The sequence below is a fragment of the Oryzias latipes genome, chromosome 15 (genome assembly GCF_053564925.1).
Source record: "Oryzias latipes strain Hd-rR chromosome 15, Olatipes_Hd-rR_3.1".
NCBI classification, from domain to species: domain Eukaryota; kingdom Metazoa; phylum Chordata; class Actinopteri; order Beloniformes; family Adrianichthyidae; genus Oryzias; species Oryzias latipes.
In genome coordinates this window covers 9,126,799-9,135,548 of record NC_136251.1, presented here as the reverse complement: position 1 = coordinate 9,135,548, position 8,750 = coordinate 9,126,799, and the positions used below count along the sequence as shown (strand labels likewise).

Below are 8,750 nucleotides of genomic sequence, written 5' to 3'. Positions count from 1 at the left end.
TTTTTTCTTTTTTAAAGTTCCATCAATTTGTAGGTAGATGTGATGTTTGTAATCAGCGTTGGGGACACCAACACCTTTCTCTGTTCACTTTGTTCAATGTTTATGTTGACATTGATCAGTGTCAATGCTTATGTTGATCTTTTAAGTTTGTATATTTTAACATTACCGAAATAAATGTCTCTAACTAACCCACTACCTTTTGCTGTAATAGTTCCAACATTCAAAGTACTGTCAGTTCAACACTCATGACTTCCCTCTTCTGTCTCTTTCTATGCATGGCCCTTCCTCGTCTCCTTCTTTGATCAACAGCAGTCCAATTTCAACCAGCACCATGTCGGTGAAAACTGGAGCCTTGACCGATCCGGTATGGATGCCATAGGTCTGAGTCACATCTCTGGTTTGGCAAAGATGTTACATTGGATGCCCTTCCTGACACAATCCTCTGCATTTATGCGGGCTTGGAACCGACACCAGACCCTTGCTTGTAGAGGTTCCATGAACTGGAAATGGAACCTGTGAGATCGTAACCAGATCACCAGGGAGGGGTAATTGTATATTCATATATCTATATTGTTCTAAACAAAATAGAACATTTCAAGTGCAGTAAAGTAATACTAGAAAGTTCAGTGGAAATGGTATTTTCCCCAAAACTGTACTTTTACCCTTTTCTAGCAGACATTAGTAAATCTTATTTAAACAAAAGACAGGGACATTTTTTTAACCCTTTTTTGCTGATAAATTAGTTAAAACTAAAGTAAAAATAATGGAAATAAAGAAAACAAAAAAAGCTAAATGTGAATGTTATTTTATTCATTACAGCATGGTAATAAAATGTGGTTCTCTGCATGGTTTGTGTCTCGTTTTTATTTCATTTGAGTTGTTTTTGAGATTGGCTGCTGTGTCTGCTGGATCTTTCTTTGGATCTCAGTTGAGCTGTCAAAGCTGCATTTGTAATGCATTTTGTTTCTCTGTGACCTGATCCAGCAACGTTCTGAGAAATTTCTCATTGCATTTGTTGTTTAGTAGATTAGAGTTTTGTCCCACACCTGTTGCAATCTTTTACTGAAAACCGACTTCAGTTTTCAGTAAAAGTTCAGTTCCTGGTGTCATGATTTGAGTTTGTTGTGTCTTGCTTTTCGTTTTTGTTCTTGTTCTGTCTCGTTTGGTTCTGTTTCCTGTTTTATTTTGAAAGGTTTCCTGTCTTGTCTTGTTTCTTGAGCTTTATTTCCTTTGGTCCCCATCTGCCCTGATCGTGTTCACCTGTGTCTTGTCTGCCCTGTCTGTATTTAAGTCTTGTCTCTGCCTTCCTCCTGTGCTGGTCCATTAGTTTTGTCATGGTGTTTTTGTCACCTTGTCTTCATGCCTTGTTCCATGTTTTTTGCCACGCTCTTGTTCCATGTTTCAAGCCAGCCAAAGTAAGTTTTGTTTTCTTTGTAATCCTGCTCTGCAGCGCTTTTTGTTTGTATTAAACCCCTTGTCCTTGAACCGTGTGCCTCCGCCTCTGCGTCTGGGTCCTACCTGCTCTTGAGCCCCCCACCCCGTGACACCTGGATCTCCATGAATCTGGGTTTCCTCCTGCTCCTTGCTGTACCATCAACCCAACACTGAGTTAGAGTAATCTTCATGGGGTCTGGCTTGGTTGAACCATTTTTATGATAGTATTAAATTAACAGTTAAAAGTAATGCCAAGTATAAACAACAAAGATTAGCCAACAATGAATTGCTGTAACATTGTCATCTGATTGGCTTGTGTGATGCAGCACGCTGATTGGCTGCTTCCATTTGAGTTTGTATGCATTGGTTTGAGGATTTCAAAAGCCCATTTTAGAGCATTTTTATAGCTGCAAATTGACTTCACACATTCTCAAATAGTTTTTGTCGCAAATTCCTTTTACACTAGTACAAATTGATGTTGAAAAAGCACAAAAATAATTCAGCATTTGCATTTTTTCTTTACAAATGCACACATTTTGTGTGCGCGCATCAATTTGCATTGCAACATACTTCTGAAAATAACATTAGTAGACAGACATACCGCTTGAATGAAAATAAAAGTGTGAGGTTGAACTTATTTATGCACCTTTTTCCTTTTCTGAAAAACACTTTATGTCTGCTACAAAAACATTTGTGGCTCCCTCTGGTATTTTGGCAAGCATCAGAGGCTCTAAAACCACCAACAATGGGAAAATGAACGCAATGCAATCTAGCTTTAATGTCGGTTTGTTTATATTAATAGAAAGGAACCACCTAAAATAGACCATAATGGGGTAATTGACAAGTTGAGACAGAGATGGATGAACTTGGGGGTGATGACGACAACCTCACACTTGTCAGACTGATGGGTGTCTGTTTCATCTTCAAGAGAGTTTAGAGTTTCCAACAAATTGTTCTCTAAATGTAAAGTGTTTTTTTTAACTCACTAAACACTCATGACTGAACACAACCCAAACAAACCACAGCAGCTCCTGAGGTCTGGGAGGCCGGAGACGCAGGTGCGCGGAAACAACAGGATGCTAGTTACTGCAATTTGGCCGCTCATTAACACTGTCTGCAGCTGCTGCTCGGAGGCAGGACTTTGAAAGAATCCAGTGCAAACACAGGCTGATACACACCAATGATAATTCCAGAGGTCTCATTTAAAAAAATAGCTGAAGAAAATAATTGAGGTCAGAGGCGGTTAATTGACACTAGATTGGAGGGGGTTAAACCACCATTATGGTTCCTGAGGCTGCAGCTCCTGGAGGGAATAGTCAATAGAGGAGAATGCCCTTCACTTTACTTAGATGTGTTTGATAAGACTCAATCTTTGAGCTGAGATTGAGGCGGATATGCTTACCTGCACGTGCAATTGTTGTGTTCTTAAATGCAGCGTTCCTTTCTTTCGCCAGCAGCGGGTAGAACTGGGCTTCAGTTCAACCTGCAGAGCTAAAATGAGCAGGAAACCCCCTCTTAAAGCTGGAAAGGTGCTTCCTTCAACAGATGTTTGTGGAAAAGGCTTTCATGCATGAACTGATGAAAGTTCATCACACGGCAAATGCTCGTTGGGGCTGTGGCGTATCCGGCCAGAATTTATTTTGCATGACAAAAATACCCCACTATCATAATTTAAGATGCATAATAAGCGGTTACACATGTGAGATAGGTAATAACTCATCGAGATGAACAGCTTGGTCGCAAGTCAGGAATTCAGATCTCAGAAAGGGCAATAATTGTACTTCACCTGCTTGTTAAAGTCATTCATCCTGTAGATTGTTTTGTTTCACAGTCAGAGCCAGATATCTGCCTACGAACTGAACTGAACCCAGTCCATTCACAAGATCACAGTTCTTTTACGATGCAGTGACCTTTGATAAAGACGCGTCTCATGAACGAATATTGCATTTTTAAAAGAGGTTCAATGAATCGGTTTATAAAACCCAGGCTTTTTATTGAAAATGTTTGTCAAATGCTGTTTAGTGTAGATGAAAAGGGAGATCAGAGGCTGATCATCACATTCTCTGAACAGGAGCAACTCAGACATCATGAAAGTGGTTTGTTTATCAGGGTAGGCATGACATGTGGGGCATTTGTTGCAGTGGGATGATGCGTCACTCCCGAAAAAAATATTAAGGTAAGAGGAGAGAATGAACTCCTCGGTTAAACATCTGGACTGTTTAGAAATGGAGACGCAGCTGTGAGGTAGCTAAATACTTGAGCCCATTAGTGAACATTTTGCTCTAACAAAGTGCAACTAGCTGAGCTCAACGGGATAATCTGATGCCAGTTTGGCCACATGAAGAACTTTTCACAGTTGAAAACTTTCCCTGACGATTGAACAAGCAAAAATAGTTCAAATGATTTAAAGGAGTTTCTAAACTCAGAACATCTGGCTGAGCTTGAAAACGTTGTGTATCCACACAAACACCCCCCACCCCCTCCACACACACACACACACACACACACACACACACACACACACACACACACACACACACACACACACACACACACACACACACACACACACACACACACACACACACACACACACACACACACACACACACACACACCACACACCAGACATTAGAACCAGACTGGCATGATTTGGTCAAAAACATTTTATTCCAAGAAAGGAGACTTGACTGAAGTAGCAAAAGATCTGATTTCATTCAGATGAGCTTCTCTTTAGGCTTTTATGTCCTTTAAAAAATCTTTTTCGTAAAGTTATACCTTCATTTTACTTACTATATGTTTTGACACAAGCTTTTTTCAGCTTTGTAAGACGTTATATGTTGTAAAAGTCCCACTCCGATCATCTTTTGATCGTCATTAAAAAGGGTTCCCAGTGATTTTTTTTTTGATGATGTTTATGCCGTTTTCAGCCAAATCAAAAACCTGTGCTGTTTTTTCAGACATAGTTTGTGCAGAGCAGCAGGATTTCGTTAGAAATTCCCCTTTGAGTTGTGGGTGGGACTGTTGGCATGGAGCTACCCCGCCCCCTTTCCCCATCCCCAACATGTTTTCAACGTCACAAATACTCTCTTTTTCCAGCACCTTTTTTTTCATCTGCTTCTGATTCACAACGATTTGAATAAAGAAATTTCTCAGAAATACAATTCCAAGCTTAATTTTCTTAATATGTCTTTCGTCATCAGAAATATGCCAAGGCCAAGTCAAAGTCAGCTTTATTGTCAAATATGCTGCATACACATGACACAGTGCCAGCAGCTTAAAAAATAATGAAATAAAATAAAATGGAAATCTAAATAGTGCAGCAGAGCAATACGATGGTTAAAGTGACAGTTTAAAGTGACAACAGTGCCAAAAACAGTAATTAGATGAGTCGGTGATGGCAGTCTTTGGTGAAGATGATGTTCTGTTCATTGGGAGTGTGATCACATGGCTTCATTTCAGTCTCTGTCCAACAGGCCTAACTCTTCTGTCCTGAATAGAAGACACAGGCGTGGTTCTTTTCTTCCAAATGGCTGCTAAAACTGTTAACTTCTCAAATACATCTGCTTTTCAGGCTGTTCATTCTGTGCTTTTCTATTATGTAAGCATGACAGAGCCGTGGAAGGGCTTTTGCCACAGACGGGATGAAAACATCCATCTGTCCTTCCATCCCGCTCCATGTGTTGCTTCCTGGAGCTGAGATCAGCACAGGTTTCTGCCCATCCCGCCCCACGGCTCTGACCTTTGCACCACACAGCGGATGAGGAAGTGTCAGCTGGAACCGGCCCGATCGGGTCAGGCCTCCGTCCCGGCATCCCTGGTTCCCGGCTGCTGGGTAAACTCCTGGTTCCTCACTGTATCGAACGCTCCACATGTGTTTCCTGTTGTTTTTCAGACCAGCAGCGGTACAGCGGCCCCTGCAGCAGAGCAGGACCCTTTTCCTGAGCCTTTGTTTGGCCTGGCCCCTGGGAATGACTTAAATTTAGCTGCGTTTAACTTACCCCCCCCCACACACACATACACTCACTCTGTATGCGCCACAGACAGAGCAAAGCAATCTGGTAATGTCTGCTCTCTGTTTCCTCCCCTGGAGCTTTTTTTTTTTTTTTTTGCTCCATGTTTACCTTTTATGTGCAAATGTATAAGCAGAGAGACAAGGATCAGGTCTCCACACAGCTCTGAGGAAGATGGAAGAGTGATTAAATACAGATGATTCTTGTCAGACATTTGACTTGGCGTTTACATTCATACTCGCAGCTGATTTGGTTGCAGATCCTCTCCAGAAGTGGAGCTTCACCGTCCACATGGAGCTTTTGAAGGATGATGTCAGCACCCAGACAAGAAAACATACAGATATATGCTGTATCTGTGCTTAAAAAAAAAAATAAAAAATGGAGAGACTATAAAGGCATCTGCAGAAAACTAACCGTCACCATTAACTTCAACAAAACATGTTCATGGATCATATTCAGAATCAGTTTGGGATAATATCACTCTTCAACATTTTATTTTCCAGCAACAACACTTATCTCACAAAGAAAAAATGAAGGACTCGGTAACATACTTTTAACAGAAAAAAAAGATTTCTTAGCCTTCATGGGATGATTTTTAACTATTTGATTATAGTGTTTTAGTTCACAGAGTTAATACGATAAAGACTGAAGATTGAACAATGTAACAAACTTTATCAACTGTTGAAAAAATAACTTGAAATGGTTCAAAAATAAAACTATTTTTCATATTTTTCCAGTGGCACTGCAAAAAGAAGCAGTAAAAAAGCACTAATCTTAAGAAGAAAATCACTTGAAAGTAGTAAAATGATGTGTTCATGCACGGATAACTTTGACGTAGCAAGAAATTAGAATAAGAAATCAAATCATTCAAAAAGGGAAATATAAGCAAATAAAGCTGTTAAAATCATTTCAAACTAAATGTTTTTAAGCTCAATAACAAGTATTTTTTTGCCAGTTCTAAGCAAGTGGTTTGTAGTTTTTGAGTTTTTATACCTTATTGTAGTTTATTTTAATTACAGTGACAAAAAGCCAGTGTAATAAGAGGAAATGATACATTTTAGAACAATAGTGAACATAATCAGAATAAGGTTTTAGTACAAGCTGGCCCATTCTCATAAATCCTCATAAAATCTAAAACTAGCACTTATTCTTATAAAATAAATCTATACTTTTGTTTCCAAACCAGTAAATGCTTATTTAACTTGTCAATATTTATTGATCTCTAAAATAACATCATTAAAATTGAACCAAACATTACAGTGAAACTTGACTTTTTTGGGTCTCAAAGCAAAATGGACTTTTGTTGAGAGTTTGGATCAAAAATGATTTTGACTCATTTTAATAATAACTTATTTATTTATTAGATTTATTAGACCAAAAAATATATAATTTGTGCTGATTTTGAGAAAACAATGTAGAGCAAAGACGAATTAAAATAACTTCAAATCTGCTAAAATATCTTGAATGCCTGAAAAACAAAGTTATACATTTTTGTAAGGATCAAACTGTTTTTGTGAATAAGATGTTTACATTCTGAAGTCAAAACTATACTGCAAATCTCATCAAATATTTTTGTCTATTTTTTAAATATACTTTTAAACTTAAAATAAGATGAATCAGGACACAAGCTCTGTTGTGGAACTTAGAATAGAACATATCTGGGGAAACGTGCATAAATATACCTACAGATGATATACAACTTTTTTTTTAATAATACAAGTTTATCATAAAACATATTTCCAATCATCAGAGCTATATACCTAAACACAGTTGTTTTTTGCTACTTTGAAGATTTATTTATCACAACCTATTTTATGAAATGTAAAGACGAATTCTACTTGTTAATTGGCAGATTTTTTTCACTTATAAAAAGGGAAAAACAGTTGTAATCTATATTTTTTTATACTTTTTTTCTAGAAGGACATTTCTACCAGTGTACAAATTTGTCTTTGCCTCAATATTCTTACATAAATTTCCTCTAAATTCAAAAACTTTCATGTCTTTCTTGGATGGTGTCCAGCTTTATTAATCCAAACCAGCAGAGGTGAATCTGGCTGTGTTTCCAGCATCGACTCATGGAAATTCTCCTTCTATTTCGGTCTTTGAGTGAGACCAGGCTGTTTGTGTAAGCTCAGATTTTTCTGTAAAACTCGAGAGTGCATTAAGATTTAACTAGAAGCAGCAGGGAAGATCGTCTCACCCTCCGGGTCTCACTCCTCTGCTGGGACTCCAAAGGTTTGTTTTTGTGGACCTTCCTAATTGAAAAGACACCAAAAGTTGAACCGCCACCCCCGCACGCTAAAGCAGAACATGCCTCTCCTCTCACATTTCGAGGCCCCTCTGTTGCCCCCCAAATGTTTTCGATCAAGAAACCGTCTCGCTAATTTACAGTGTGGTGAGAAAAAACTGTCGGCTCAGCAGTTCCTTCTTTTCTGTCTGATCTGACCCCCCCTCCCCCTCCTCCATCCTGTCGACCGCCTTCGCCACCTTCTCCTCCCTGGTCCCCTCTCCTCCTCCTCCTCTCTCCTGACACAGCAGTCTTGTGCCAGCGTGTGACATCACAGCACTTATCCCAGAAAATGGAGAGGATTCCCAGCAGCAATTGGAGGGGGGGGCTGGAATGGCTTCCATATGGGGTGCACACCACCTCTCCCCCTTAATTCATGAGGGGATTAACAAGCTTGATGGTAGGACAAGAAGCAAAGGAAGAAACAGGAGATTTGGCAGTTTATCTTCCCGAGTGAAACACAAGAAAGAGCTTTCATCTTTAGCTGGTGCGCGGTGCCTTCCCACAGCCCAACCCGTTCTCCCAAATCCATCATTTTATTGTCCCGGTGTGGACAGGAAAGAATGCTCATCAGGCCTGAGCGTCCCTCATCCAGTGATTGAGGAAACGGTAACTGGATCTCTGTGTTGGGCCGCCCTCCTTCCAGCCGCCGCAGGTTTGGCTTGGCTGCAGGCCAGCCTGCGGCCTGACACTCCATAGCATGGGAACTTCCTGCCTCCTTTGCCTGGCTGCCTGCAGCTCGCTCTGAAGCAGCGCACAGAGTGAACACCGAAAATTCAACTATTACATGTTGTCTAAATGAAAGGCACAGATTTCATAGCCTCAAAAAAAAAAAGACTTAACAAATCCCATCCTTTTGCAGCAAGGAGAGTTATTTTGCTGCAAAAGACTTTTGCATTCACACGTTCCACAATGCGCAGAATGCAGGTTCTTCAACGCGCTTTTAACGTATTATATATAACATGTTAAGGCTTTTTCTTTCACAGCTCTATTCCGATACTGGATGTGAAAGACTT

The 8,750-nt window shown here is 39.8% G+C and overlaps 1 long non-coding RNA gene across 1 annotated transcript; it reads right to left on the bottom strand.

Moving 5' to 3' along the window:
* Nucleotides 1–4,650: 4,650 nt before the first annotated feature.
* Nucleotides 4,651–7,789, bottom strand: LOC110016486 (uncharacterized). The gene is made up of 2 exons (XR_013647807.1): nucleotides 5,177–7,789; nucleotides 4,651–4,926 (listed from the first exon to the last, which is right to left on the bottom strand). It is a non-coding gene; the product is annotated as an uncharacterized LOC110016486 (long non-coding RNA).
* Nucleotides 7,790–8,750: the final 961 nt, after the last annotated feature.